At 37.6% G+C, this 14,197-nt stretch overlaps 1 non-coding gene across 1 annotated transcript; it reads left to right on the top strand.

Annotated features, from left to right (window-relative positions):
* Positions 1-12,487: 12,487 nt before the first annotated feature.
* LOC148571660 (small nucleolar RNA R71) lies at positions 12,488-12,595 on the top strand. The gene has a single exon (XR_015908337.1). It is a non-coding gene; the product is annotated as a small nucleolar RNA R71 (small nucleolar RNA).
* The last annotated feature ends 1,602 nt before the right edge of the window (positions 12,596-14,197 follow it).

Below are 14,197 nucleotides of genomic sequence, written 5' to 3'. Positions count from 1 at the left end.
AAAAATTGAAAACAGGCTATAGAAAAAAAATTGAAATACAAAGAATAGAAGTATACGAATGCGATAAATAAAAGAAAACAGAAGAGGGAAAAAACTTTTTTTTTACCGGCGCGGACGCGTCATGCACGCCTACGCGCCGATGCGCAGTTTGGCCGAAGGACGCATACGCGCTAGGTGCGCTTACGCGTGGATGTGAAGATGGCGTCCGACGCGTACGCATCATGCACGCTTGCGCATGGGTCGCGAACATGGAGTAGGCACAACTTTGGCACAACTCTCTGGTTTTTGTACCAGGAGTGCGATATGCACCACTGGCACGTGCGCGCACAGCACGCTTGCGCGCGGATGCCCTTTTTTTTTTTCAAAAACAGGGCACTCTCCTAATCTACAAGCATTCTAAAACAATCAAAAATAAAATTTAACAATAAATCTTTTGGTTTTTGAAAAATTTTCAAACATACTAAAAATAAAACTTATACTACAAGCAAAGTACAATCTAACAACAACTATTCTAATCAAAGCATGAATGCAACAAACAACCTATCAATAAAGCAAAATGTATAAGAGTATAGAAAAGTGGAAAACTACCTATAATGGCAACTCAAATCACTTATTAACCAAATCTAAAAGAGAGTGGAAAGAGTATACCATGGTGGGGGTGTCTCCCACCTAGCACTTTTAGTTTAAGTCCTTAAGTTGGACATTTGGTGGGGGTTCCTTGCTAAGGTGGTTTATGCTTGAATTCATCCTTGAATCCCCACCATTGTTTGCATCTCCAATGTCCACCAGGATCCCAAATTAGGCGCACAAGGCCTTCAAGTAAGCTTAAGTAAATGACAAGGCCCCAAGAGTTTTGATTGTGAAAATGAATTCCGGGGTCCCAAACCTTGTTCTTACACCCATCTTCCCGTTGACTACCATAGTTTAATTTGGATGACAAGGCCTGTGAATTCTCATGTGAGCACCAAAGCATTCTCCTAGACCCTTTTAGTTGAGAATTATACCAACCATTGCACTTAGACTTTAAACTTCTAACCATAAGGAACCTTGATTGGCTATTCCACCCACTAATCAATTTTCTTTTGTTCTTAACCCCACAAAGAGCTCTAAGTTGCCCATCATTTTCAATCAAACCATATTCAAGTGGGAAAGTAAAGATTAGAGATAAGAATTTTACCACTTGAATGTTATGTTGGATGGTGACTTAGGAAGGGACGTCTCCAATGGTCTTGTAAGTTCCATTCCCTTGTGCTCTTATTTGATTACCTCTACCTCTTGGCAAGCTTCTTCAACTTTAACCTTTTTCTCTTGACAAAGTTCTTCACATTCAACTTCCTCTTCACCAACTTCTTCTACCTCTTTTCCACTCTTCATGTCACAACATGGAGGTAATGTGGAACTTATCTCAACATTTACTTCAATATCAATAGGAGAAAATTCCTCAAATACCAAAGGATTATGTGTTGGTATGGGTTCATCTTCAAGCGGAAGGTTTGTTGTTTGCTCACCTTCTTCCAATTCTTCATCATTCATTATATGCTTAGGAGGTTGCGCATTACCCTCCTTTACATCATCTTCAAGTTCAATGGAAGAAAGTTCGAAAATTTCCACAAGATCATCAACAATATCACTTGGTGTGGAAGTGTCTTCAAGCTTGAAATTCACCTTTTGCTCAACTTTGCCTAGCTATTCAACCACTTTTTCCGGCCCAATTTCCTCAACTCCCTCCCCTTGTGACAATTCTTGCTTTAACTCCTCTTCTTCACCTTGAAGCTCTAAACTCACTCCCTCACTATGTTTCTTAATTGCCTCTCCACATTCATCAATGGGAGTGCCTTGGTTGCTTAGGCTTAGTCGGGAGGAGACTATGTTGCTAACGGCTTCCGCTAGGATAGCCATTTTTGCTCTTAACTCCGCAAACTTCTTTTCATCCTCCTCGTGTCGCCTTAGGATATGAGATTGAAGATCCCTCAATTCATGCGTGGGGGCTTCATCGGGAGGTGATAGTGGAAGAGAAGGTTCATTGTTTGGGAGGAAAGTTTCATGATTGGAAGTTGGTTCACCTTGATAAGGGTATGGAGGTGGTGTATATTGAGGGTATGGGTGTTCTTTCATGGAGGGTTGTGGTGAAAAGGGGAATTCATTTTGTGGTTGAAAGTTATCATACATGAGAGGTGATTCATCTTGGTAATAGTATTGAGGTGGTGGTTCTTGAGGGTATTGGTGGTGGAATTGGGGTGGTTCTACATATGGTTCATATAGTTCACAAGGTGGTTGGTATGGTGGATATGGGTTTGGGTCATATGGAGGTAGTTGGTGAAAAGGGGCTTGTGAGTAAGGTAGTTCAAAATTATGTTGAGGAGGTGGTTTATAGGCATATGGTGGTGGTTGTTGACAATCACAATAAGGGTCACCACATCCATTAAATTGATATGCATTAGGATTAGAGTTACACCCATAAGAATCCGGAGGTGGTTGTTGCCAAGAAGGTTAATCAATCCCTTGAGGCTCTTCCCATCTTTGATTGTTCCATCCTTGATGCACATCCTCATTGTAGCTTCCATTCCCTACAACATAATTTGAGCCAAACTCATAGCCAAAGGGATGAGAATTCATAATAGCAAATAAAAACAAAAGCTACAAAAATAAGCAACAAGTCCTAAGCCTAACAAAAACTAACAAATAAGCAAAAGGCAAACATATTCACATATTCACAATAGCCAATAACATAACACCATTGCAACTCCCCGGCAATGGCGCCATTATGATAATGAGATTTTGTCGTGTCGGTCTAGAATTTCTCTTATAGAAACAAGAACTTCGTTGTAAGCATAGCTCCAAACCAATAAATAATTCCCACATCAAAAATTTGAGTTGTCACAAGTACAAACCCCAAATAAGAATTAACCGAAGTATTTAAACCTCGGGTCGTCTCACAATGAATTGCAATGAAGTGTTTAATTATTGGCTATGAAGAACAAAGGGGGGTTTGATTTGGTAAGAGGACAATAAAATAAATGACAAGAAAAGTAAAGAGAGCAATTAAAGAAAGCAATTAATAAAGAGAGACATTCATGGCAAGGTTTGAGATCATAGGCTTTCTATCCTAGTCATTAATCATATCAATAATTAACAAGAATTTATCTTATTTCGTCATCTCCAACATTGGAAGAAGGTATAAGTTATCTTCCATGAGAGAAAGTCAAACAAGTCTAGTTAATCTCAATCCAAATGTCCTAATCAACTCACTAATTGAATTAGCAAAAGATTAGAGTCAATGGAAATAATATTAACTAACAACTCTAGATCACCAACATGAGTTGGGTTTTCATGACTCAAGATTGCCTAATTACCCTTTCCAAGCCAAGAATGCTCTAAATCTACTCTAAAGCCCAACTAAGCATTTTGTCAAACACTTGGTGGGTACAAATGGAAAGCATAATAAATTGCAAGGAATAGTAAAATCTAACAACTACCAATTGCAAGGAAAGTAAGATCACAACTCAAATCAACACTAAAAGAACATCAAACAGTAAATTGCATTAAAAGGGATCCAAATCTAACAAGAACATCCATGAGCATAAAAGAGAGCATAAAAGGAAAATTAACACTACAAATCATGAGAATGAAAGAGTAGAAGCAAGAATTCATAAAGGAAATAAGATGAAAACATGAGATTGAACCTAGATCTAGAAGAGATTAACCTAACCTAATTCTAGAGAGAAGAAGGAGCTTCTCTCTCTAGAAACTAACCTACATGATGCTATACTACCAAACAATTGCTCCCCCCTTGTCCAAGCTTGAATTCTACATGAAATAGCATTGAAAATGAGTTGGATTGGGCCCAAAATGAGCTGCAAAATCGCTGGCCACGATTTCACTTTAGTGGGCCACGAGCAGCATTGGCTTGCACGCGTACATGGCGCGTGGGCGCCCCTAAACACGAAGTAATATATGGAAAATTTTATATCATTTCGAAGAACCGGATGTTAGCTTTCCAACGCAACTAAAACCGCCTCATTTGGACCTCTGTAGCATAAGTTATGGTCGTTTGAGTGCGAAGAGGTCAGGCTTGACAGCTTTACGGTTCCTTCATTTCTTCATGAGTTCTCCCACTTTGCATGCTTTTCTCCTCACTTCTTCCATCCAATACTTGCCTTATGAACCTGAAATTACTCAACAAACATAGCAAGGCATCGAATGGAATTAAAGTGAATTAAAATCACTAATTTTAGGGCCTAAAAAGCATGTTTTCACATTTAAGCACTAATCAAGGGAGAATTGCAAAACCATGCTATTTCATTGAATAAATGTAGGAAAAGATGATAAAATTTCCCAAATTAAGTACAAGATAAACCGCAAAATCGGAGTTTATCAATTTCCCTTTCCAGCCTCACTTTGCAGCCTCTAATAAGTATTTTTGAGCTTAAAACTGGGCCAAAAACAGCCCAGAAATTGCCCTCAGCGACTTTTGATATCTGCAGCACGGATGTTAGCTTTCCAATGCAACTAGAACCGCCTCATTCGGATTTTTGTAGCTCAAGTTATGATCGATTTAGTACGAAGAGGTCAAGATTGACAGCTTAGCAATTTCTTCAATTTCTTGTGTTTCTTCCACTTTTGCATGCTTTCTTTCCATCCTTTAAGCCATTCCTTTCCTATAAATCCTGAAAACACTTAACAAATATATCACGGCATCGAATGGTAATAAGAGAGGATTAAAATTAGCAAATTTAAGGCCAAAGAAGCATGTTTTCAGTCATAGCACAAAATTAGGAAGGGAAATGAAAAATATGTGAATTCTATGATAAGTGTGAGAATAATGGATAAAATCCACTCAATTTAGTACAAAATAAGCCGTAAAATAGCAGTTTATCACCTATCCGGTTTACACTTATCGCTTGCGTGAGTAATGCACTTTTCTGTTTGACGCTCTTGTTTAACTTTCCTTCAAAAGGCTCCTAGATATAAACCCTTTTCAACTATATTATGTACATGTTTTACTTTAGAGGTCGTAGTGCCTCGTCACCTCTATTTTACATTCTAGGTGTAAAGCTCTGTGTGGTAGGGTGTTACACACCCGTCACTGTAAGCACCTTATTTTTTTATCACTTGTTGAAAGTTGCTGCTTTCATTTATCGCATTCACTTATACATTTACTTGTTCATTTGTTGTGATAACAGTTGTCCAAATATGAAGCTCGCTAATAATTCAGTTTTATTAATAAATATTTCAAATAAAACTAAAATAAATAAAAATTTAAATTAATAATAATTGAAACTTTTAATATCTTATGTAAAATAAAAAATTTCTAAAAATAAAAGCTAATCATTAATAATAATAATAATTTTATTTTTTAATATAAGATAAATCACTAAAAATATGTATTAACAACTATTAAATAATATAATTCTGTTTTTAAAAGATTATTTAAAATAAACCTAAAATACTAAAAATATGTACTAACAATTAATAATATATATTAACAACAATTACCTAACATTAACACTAGTAATTTTACTACTACTGCTACAACAACAAATTGTATTCTTTAACTAGTCTTAAACAACAAACAAATACTTTATTTAATGCTAATCAACAATAAAATACTATTCATAAATTATATTTTTTTACTACTATTTTCAACTTAAAAAAATTAATTAATTATAATAACTAACTAATAACAACAATAAATAAATAACTTGTAGATTTAGTGGTTGTGTTTTTTAGCATCTTTTGTTTTTCTTTTATCCGAGATGATGGTGTTGTGGGGTGGGCTTAGAAATAGCAACGACTTCCCATAGAGGTGAGGACATTCCCCCTCCTCCTGCCACCATAATCCACCCCTGTTCTTGCCATAAATAATGGGGATCCCGTGTCTGCCAGAGACCTGAATATCTGTGAATTTTAAAAATTAATAATTGAATAAAGAAAATTAAAAATTTCGAACACAGAAAATTAACAATTGAACAAATCTTAAACCCCAAATAAAAATTCAGCAACAATTGCACAAATAAAGATATAAACTCAAAAGATTAACAATTTCAAATATTAAACAAACCTTAATCCCCCAAATGTTGAAAAAAACCAAAAAAAAGTCTAATAAGAGAAAATGACTTAGTATAGAAGGTGGCGACAAACAAAAAGAGGCGATGAAAGAAGGATAGATTGATGCGGCGGCAACAATGAGACTGTGGGAGGCAGTGATGGTGAGTGACAAAGAGGCTGTTGGAGGTGGCAACAACACTGCTGGTGGCGGTGACGATTCTGTTGGAGGTAGCAATGACGAAGAAGATAGATTAGAAGACTGCGATGATGATGAATGAGCGTGGGGCTGGAGGTGGCGACATTGTTGAACGAGCACGGTACAGGACATATTGATGATTAGGTGATGATAGTGAGTGAGAGAATGGTGATCGGCAGTGAGAATGAGTAAGGGTGTTAGTGACCGACGATGAGGCTTGTGAGGTTCAACACATTAGATGAGCGGCTTCGAACTCATGGCTAGCACCGGCGGAGACGCATCATGTAACACCCTACCACACAGAGCTTTACGTCTAGGACATAAATTAGGGGTGGTGAGGCGCTACGACCTCCAAAAATAAAATACATACATAGATATAGTTGAAAGAAGTTATAACTAGGAGCCTTGAAAAAGAAGTTAAGCAAAATTGAAACAGAAATCACGTCGCTCACGAAAGATAAGTGTAGACAGATAAGTGGTGTGCGAAATCGTGATCATTCCATTCCTTGGTAACAGCGCTAAAAACTCAATACGCACGTTCATGATCTTATATCTGTTTCACAACTTCATACAACTAACCAGCAAGTGCACTGGGTCGTCCAAGTAATAAACCTTACGTGAGTAAGGGTCGATCCCATGGAGATTGTCGGCTTGAAGCAAGCTATGGTTACCTTGTAAATCTCAGTCAGGCGGATTAAATTGTATTAAGAAATTATAGTGGATGAAAATAAATAAAATATAAAGTAGGATAGTGGTACTTATGTAATTCATTGGTGAGAATTTCAGATAAGCGTATAGAGATACTTTCGTCCCTCTGATCTCTGCTTTCCTGCTGTCTTCATCCAATCAATCCTACTCCTTTCCATGGCAAGCTGTATGTTGGGCATCACCGTTGTCAATGGCTACTTCCCGTCCTCTCAGTGAAAATGGTCCAAGATGCTCTGTCACGGCACGGCTATTCATCTGTCGGTTCTCGATCATACTGGAATAGGATCCATTGATCCTTTTGCGTCTGTCACTACGCCCAGCACTCGCGAGTTTTAAGCTCGTCACAGCCATCCCTTCCCAGATCCTATTTGGAATACCACAGACAAGGTTTAGACTTTCCGGATCTCAGGAATGGCCATCCATGGGTTCTAACTTATACCACGAAGACACTAATAACTCGAACTCGGTCCCCTGTATTAGATATCCAAGAGATATCCATTCAGTCTAAGGTAGAACGGAAGTGGTTGTTAGGCACGCGTTCATAAGTTGAAAATGATGATGACTGTCACAATCATCACATCCATCATATTGAAGTGCAAATGAATATCTTAGAAGCGGAATAAGTTGAATTGAATAGAAAAACAGTAGTACTTTGCATTAATCTGTGAGGAACAGCAGAGCTCCACACCTTAATCTATGGTGTGTAGAAACTCTACCGTTGAAAATACATAAGTGATAAAGTCCAGGCATAGCCGAATGGCCAGCCCCCAAAACGTGATCAAAGGATCAAAAGATAATCCAAAGATGTTCCCAAGATGTTACAAAAGGATTAAAACTGAGACCAAAGATGTCTAATATGATAGTAAAAAGTCCTATTTATACTAAACTAGTTACTAGGGTTTACAGGAGTAAGTAATTGATGCATAAATCCACTTCCGGGGCCCACTTGGTGTGTGCTTGGGCTGAGCTTGAATGTTACACGTGCAGAGGCTTCTTCTGGAGTTGAACGCCAAGTTGTAACGTGTTTTTGGCGTTCAATTCTGGTTCGTGACGTGTTTCTGGCGTTTAACTCCAGACTGCAGCGTAGAACTGGCGTTCAACGCCCTTTTGCATCGTCTAAACCCAGCCAAAGTATGGACTATTATATATTTCTGAAAATCCTGGATGTCTACTTTCCAACGCAATTGGAAGCGCGCCATTTTGAGTTCTGTAGCTCCAGAAAATCAACTTTGAGTGCAGGGAGGTCAGAATCCAACAGCATCAGCAGTCCTTTTTCAACCTCTGAATCTGATTTTTGCTCAAGTCCCTCAATTTCAGCCAGAAAATGCCTGAAATCACAGAAAAACACACAAACTCATAGTAAAGTCCAGAAATGTAAATTTAACATAAAAACTAATGAAAACATCCCTAAAAGTAACTAGATTCTACTAAAAACATACTAAAAACAATGCCAAAAAGCGTATAAATTATCCGCTCATCACAACACCAAACTTAAATTGTTGCTTGTCCCCAAGCAACTGAAAATCAAATAGGATAAAAAGAAGAGAATATACTATAAATTCCAAACTATCAATGAAACATAGCTCCAATCATATGAGTGGGACTTGTAGCTTTTTGCCTCTTGAATAGTTTTGGCATCTCACTTTATCCATTGAGGTTCAGAATGATTGGCATCTATAGTAACTCAGAGTTCAGATAGTGTTATTGATTCTCCTAGTTCAGTATGTTGATTCTTGAACACAGCTACTTTATGAGTCTTGGCCGTGGCCCTAAGCACTTTGTTTTCCAATATTACCACCGGATACATAAATGCCACAGACACATAACTGGGTGAACCTTTTCAGATTGTGACTCAGCTTTGCTAAAGTCCCCAATTAGAGGTGTCCAGGGTTCTTAAGCACACTCTTCTTTTGCTTTGGACCTTGACTTTAACCGCTCAGTCTCAAGTTTTCACTTGACACCTTCACGCCACAAGCACATGGTTAGGGACAGCTTGGTTTAGTCGCTTATGTCAGGATTTTATTCCTTTAGGCCCTCCTATCCACTAATGCTCAAAGACTTGGGATCCTTTTTATTACCCTTGCCTTTTGGTTTTAAGGGTTATTGGCTTTTTGCTCTTGCCTCTTGGTTTTAAGAGCTTTTGGCTTTTTCTGCTTGCTTTTTTTTTTCTTTCTATTTTATTTTATTTTATTTTTTTTCGCTATTTTTTTCTGCAAGCTTTTGTATTCACTGCTTTTTCTTGCTTCAAGAATCATTTTTATGATTTTTCAGATTATCAAATAACATGTCTCCTTGTCATCATTCTTTCAAGAGCTAACATATTTAACATTCTTAAACAACAACTTCAAAAGACATATGCACTGTTCAAGCATTCATTCAGAAAACGAAAAGTATTGTCACCACATCAATATAATTAAACTAAGTTCAAGGATAAATTCGAAACTCATGTACTTCTTGTTCTTTTGAATTAAAACATTTTTCATTTAAGAGAGATGATGGATTCATAGGACATTCATAACTTTAAGACATAGTTACTAAATACTAATGATCATGTAATAAGACACAAACATGGATAAGCACTTAACATAAAGAAAACGAAAAACAGAGAATGTAAGAACAAGGAATGAGTCCACCTTAGTGATGGTGGCGTTTTCTCCTTGAGGAACCAATGATGTCCTTGAGCTCTTCTATGTCTCTTCCTTGTCTTTGTTGCTCCTCCCTCATTGCTCTTTGATCTTCTCTAATTTCATGAAGGATAATGGAGTGCTCTTGATGTTCCACCCTTAGTTGTCCCATGTTGGAACTTAATTCTCCTAGGGAGGTGTTGATTTGCTCCCAAAAATTCTGTGGAGGAAAGTGCATCCCTTGAGGTATCTCAGGGGTTTCTTGATGATGAGCTTCTTCATGTGCCTGTTGAGATCCATGAATGTGCTCTCTTGTTTGCTCCATCCTTTTCTTAGTGATGGGCTTGTGAGATGAATCTTTCCATCTCCCATGGCTCAGAGGTGGAAGCAATTGTCTTCCCTTTCCTCTTTCTTGAGGTTTCTCTGGCCTTAGGTGCCATTAATGGTTATGGAAAAATAAAAAAAGCTAGGCTTTTACCACACCAAACTTAGAATGTTGCTCGTCCTCGAGCAAAAGAAGAAAGAATAGAAGAAGAAGAAGAAGATATGGAGGAGATGGATGGATGTGTGTATTCGGCCATATGGGTGGGATTGGGTGGGAAAGAGATGTTGAATTTTGAAGGTAGGTGGGTGTATGGATGTGAGTGGTAAATGGAAAACAGAAGGGATGACCATGAATGGAGAGAGAGAGGGTGAGGTAGGTGGGGATCCTGTGAGGTCCACAGATCCTGAGGTGTCAAGGATTTACATCCCTACACCAATTAGGCATGTAAAATGCCTTTGCATGCAATTCTGGCGTTTAAACGCCGAATTGATGCTTGTTCTGGGCGTTCAACGCCCAGATGCAGCATATTTCTGGCGTTGAACGCCAGCCAGATGCTTGTTTCTGGCGTTCAACGCCAGCTCTTCCTCAGTGTGCATTTCTGGTGTCTGAACGCCAGGATGCTGCTTGTTTCTGGCGTTGAACGCCAGACAGATGCTCCTTACTGGCGTTTAAACGCCAGTAAGCTCTTCCTCTAGGGTGTGATTTTTCTTCTGCTGTTTTTGATTCTGTTTTTGATTTTTCTAGTTATTTTGTGACTCCACATGATCATGAACCTAATAAAACATGAAAAACAATACAAATAAAAATAAAATTAGATAAATAAAAATTATTGGGTTGCCTCCCAACAAGCGCGTCTTTAATGTCAATAGCTTAACAGTGGGCTCTCATGGAGCCTCACAGATGTTCAGAGCATTGTTGAGACTCCCCAACACCAAACTTAGAGTTTGGATATGGGAGTTCAACACCAAACTTAGAGTTTGGTTGTGGCCTCCCAACACCAAACTTAGAGTTTGACTGTGGGGGCTCTGGTTGACTCTGTTTTGAGAGAAGCTTACTGTGCCTCTTTTTCATGTTTACAGAAGGATGTCCTTGAGTTTTAAACTCAAGGGAGTCCTTATTCAATTGAAGGACTCTTTCACCTCTGTTAACATCAATCACAGCTCTTGCTGTGGCTAGGAAGGGTCTTCCAAGGATGATGGATTCATCCTCATCCTTCCCAGTATCTAGGATTATGAAATCAGCAGGGATGTAAAGGCCTTCAACCTTTACTAATATGTCCTCTACTTGTCCATAAGCCTATTTTCTGGAATTGTCTGCCATCTCTAATGAGATTTTAGCAGCTTGTACCTCAAAGATTCCCAGTTTCTCCATTACAGAGAGTGGCATGAGGTTTATTCCTGACCCCAGGTCACATAGAGCCTTCTCAAAGGTCATGGTGCCTATGGTACAAGGTATTAGGAACTTTCCAGGATCTTGTTTCTTCTGAGGCAATCTCAGTTGATCCAATGCTTTTAGTTCATTGGTGAACAGGGGAGCTTCATCTCCCCAAGTCTCTTTACCAAATATATTGGCATTCAGCTTCATGATTGCACCCAGGAACTTGGCAACTTGCTCTTCAGTAACATCTTCATTCTCTTCAGAAGAAGAATACTCATCAGAGCTCATGAAGGGCGTAAGGAGGTTTAATGGAATCTCTATGGTCTCTAAATGAGCCTCAGAGTCCTTTGGTTCCTCAAAGGAAAACTCCTTGTTGATCACTGGACGTCCCAGGAGGTCTTCCTCCTTGGGATTCACATCCTCCCCTTCCTCTTTGGATTCGGCCATGATGGTTATATCAATGGCCTTGCACTCTCCTTTTGGATTTTCTTCTGTATTGCTTGTGAGAGCACTAGGAGGGATTTCAGTGATCCTTTTACTCAGTTGGCCCACTTGTGCCTCCAAATTTCTAATGGAGGACCTTGTTTCATTCATGAAACTTACAGTGGCCTTAGATAGATCAGAGACTAAGTTTGCTAAATTAGAGGTATTTTGTTCAGAGTTCTCTGTCTGTTGCTGAGTGGGTGATGGAAAAGGTTTGCTATTGCTAAACCTGTTTCTTCCACCATTATTAAAGCCTTGTTGAGGCTTTTGTTGATCCTTCCATGAGAGATTTGGGTGATTTCTCCATGAGGGATTATAGGTGTTTCCATATGGTTCACCCATGTAATTCACCTCTGTTATTGCAGGGTTCTCAGGATCATAAGCTTCTTCTTCAAAAGATGCCTCTTGAGTACTGTTGGATGCAGCTTGCATTCCATTCAGACTTTGAGAAATCACATTGACTTGCTGAGTCAATATTTTATTCTGAGCCAATATGGCATTCAGAGTATCAATTTCAAGAACTCCCTTCTTCATAGGCGTCCCATTACTCACAGGATTCCTCTCAGAAGTGTACATAAACTGGTTGTTAGCAACCATGTCAATGAGTTCTTGAGCTTCTGCAGGCGTTTTCTTTAGGTGAATGGATCCACCTGCAGAAGTATCTAATGACATCTTAGCTAATTCAGACAGACCATCATAGAATATATCCAGGATGGTCTATTTTGAAAGCATGTCAGAAGGACACTTTTTGGTCAGTTGCTTGTATCTCTCCCAAGCTTCATAGAGGGATTCGCCTTCCTTCTGTCTAAAGGTTTGAACATCCACTCTAAGCTTACTCAGCTTTTGGGGAGGAAAGAACTTGGCTAAGAAAGCCTTGACCAGCTTATCCCAAGAGTTCAGGCTATCTTTAGGTTGAGAATTCAACCATATTCTAGCTCTGTCTCTCACAGCAAAAGGGAAAAGCATGAGCCTGTAGACTTCAGGATCTACTCCATTAGTCTTAACAGTATCACAGATCTGCAAGAATTCAGTTAAGAACTGAAAAAGATCTTCAGATGGAAGTCCATGAAACTTGCAGTTTTGTTGCATTAGAGAAACTAATTGAGGTTTCAGCTCAAAATTGTTTGCTCCAATGGTGGGGATGGAGATGCTTCTTCCATGTAAATTGGAATTAGGTGCAGTAAAGTCACCAAGCATCCTCCTTGCATTATTATTATTTTCGGCTGCCATCTCCTCTTCTTGTTCAAAAATTTCTGAAAGGTGCTTGCTGGATTGTTGTAATTTAGCTTCTCTTAGTTTCCTCTTCAGAGTCCTTTCAGGTTCTGGATCTGCTTCAACAAGAATATTCTTTTCCTTACTCCTGCTCATATGAAAAAGAGGGAATAGAAAAATAATAATAATAGGGATCCTCTTTGCCCAGGTATAGAGGTTCCCCTGTGTGAGTAGAAGAAGAAAAGAATGTAATGTAAAGAAGGGAAGTAGAGAAAATTCGAACACAGATGGAAGAGGGGGTTCGAATTTGTGTGAGATGAAGTGTTAGTAGATGAATAAATAAATAGAAGGAGATGAGAGAGAAAGAGGATTTTCGAAAATAAAATTTTGAAAAGGGGTTAGTGATTTTCGAAAATTAGGAATGAAATCAAGTTAAAATTAAAAATTGAAACAATTAGTTAATTAAAAAGAATTTTTGAAAAAGAGGGGGATATTTTCGAAAATTAGAGAGAGAGAGTTAGTTAGGTAGTTTTGAAAAAGATAAGAAACAAACAAAAAGTTAGTTAGTTAGTTGAAACAAATTTTGAAAATCAATTTTTTTTAAAAAGATAAGAAGATAAGAAGTTAGAAAAGATATTTTAAAATCAAATTTTTGAAAAAGATAAGATTTAAAAAGATATGATAGAAATTAGTTTTGAAAAAGATTTGATTTTAAAAATCAAAATTAATGACTTGACTCACAAGTAATCACAAGATATGATTCTAGAACTTAAAGTTTGAATCTTTCTTAACAAGTAAGTAACAAACTTGAAATTTTTGAATCAAAACATTAATTTTTGATGATATTTTCGAAAATTATGAATTAAAATTAAAAAAAGATTTTTGAAAAATATTTTTAAAATTTTCAAAAATAAATAAGAAAAATGAAAAAGATTTGATTTTTGAAAAAGATAAGATTTTTAAATTGAAAATTTGATTTGACTCATAAAAACAACTAGATTTTAAAAATTTTTGAAAAAGTCAATCCAAATTTTCGAAATTTATGAGAGAAAAAAGGAAATATATTTTTTTTTATTTTTGAATTTTTAATGATGAGAGAGAAAAACATGAAAAATGATGCAATGCATGAAAGTTATGGATCAAAATAATGAATGCAATGCAAGAATGCAAGAATGCTATGAATGTCAAGATGAACACCAAGAACACTTTGAAGGTCATGATGAA

The sequence above is a fragment of the Arachis ipaensis genome, chromosome B3, assembly GCF_059453495.1.
Source record: "Arachis ipaensis isolate K30076 ecotype BB chromosome B3, ASM5945349v1, whole genome shotgun sequence".
NCBI lineage: Eukaryota > Viridiplantae > Streptophyta > Magnoliopsida > Fabales > Fabaceae > Arachis > Arachis ipaensis.
Note: the sequence above shows the minus strand (reverse complement) of the source record. Positions and strands in the feature narration are given on the sequence as shown.